The 921-nt window shown below is 40.9% G+C and overlaps 1 non-coding gene across 1 annotated transcript; it reads left to right on the top strand.

The window, feature by feature from the left end:
• The first annotated feature begins 463 nt into the window (after positions 1-463).
• On the top strand, positions 464-570 carry LOC117273145 (small nucleolar RNA R71). Its single transcript, XR_004503102.1, has one exon. It is a non-coding gene; the product is annotated as a small nucleolar RNA R71 (small nucleolar RNA).
• Positions 571-921: the final 351 nt, after the last annotated feature.

Here is a 921-nt window from a genome sequence, read left to right as displayed (position 1 = left end):
CCTGCTGTTCGGATTGTATGTGTTACCATATTGAGAATTTTGATTCATCGGCCCTCTAACTTGTTGCCCCACATAGTAGATGGACTAAGGATTCACTGGGTATATGTCACTTGTGTCGCTTTCACCATATAATTCGCAGCAAGTAGACATCTATTGCACATGTTGCATCTGTTGCGCTTGGTGCATTGTCATTTTATTCATCTGATTTTCTAATCTCGCTATATCTGCCCTCATAGATGAGAAATCATCAAGCTCAATTACACATGTTGCCTTCTGTTTAAGTGCTCTTCGTGGTTCCCCATCTCCTTGACAATTATTATCATTAGCAGTGAAATTATTTAGCACGATCTGGATTTCACTATACGGTCTTGCCATGCAACTACCCCTACATGTTGAGTCAAGATTCATCTTTGATGTATCGTCCAACCCATCAACGAAAGTTTGACCCAACATCTTATCAGTTTGACAATGATGTGGGCAGTCTCTGAGTAGCTTCTTGTATCTTTCCCAAGCTTGACGAAAAGTCTCGCCATCTCCTTGTTGAAACCTAAGAATCTGACTCCTCGGCGACTTTGTCTTCTTAGTAGGAAAAATCTTGATTAAGAATTTTTGTGCTAGATCATCCCAAGTATGAATCGAGTTTGCGGGCTCTTTCTGCAACCATTCTTTGACTTCCCCCAGCAGTGAAAAGGGAAACAGTATCAGTCTGACGTAGTCTTTGGAAATATTCGGATAATTATAAGTATCCGTAATTTCCAGAAAGTTCTGAATATGCTATTGTGGATATTCACGAGATAGACCCACATACTGCCCTGTGGACTAAATCAGTTGTACCATGTACTGTTTGAGCTCAAAGTGACCCGTTATATCAGGCTTCACTATAGCTTGAGTCATATTCGCAAGATTAGGCCTTGCAGCCTG

The sequence above is a fragment of the Nicotiana tomentosiformis genome, chromosome 2 (assembly GCF_000390325.3).
Source record: "Nicotiana tomentosiformis chromosome 2, ASM39032v3, whole genome shotgun sequence".
NCBI classification, from domain to species: domain Eukaryota; kingdom Viridiplantae; phylum Streptophyta; class Magnoliopsida; order Solanales; family Solanaceae; genus Nicotiana; species Nicotiana tomentosiformis.
Note: the sequence above shows the minus strand (reverse complement) of the source record. Positions and strands in the feature narration are given on the sequence as shown.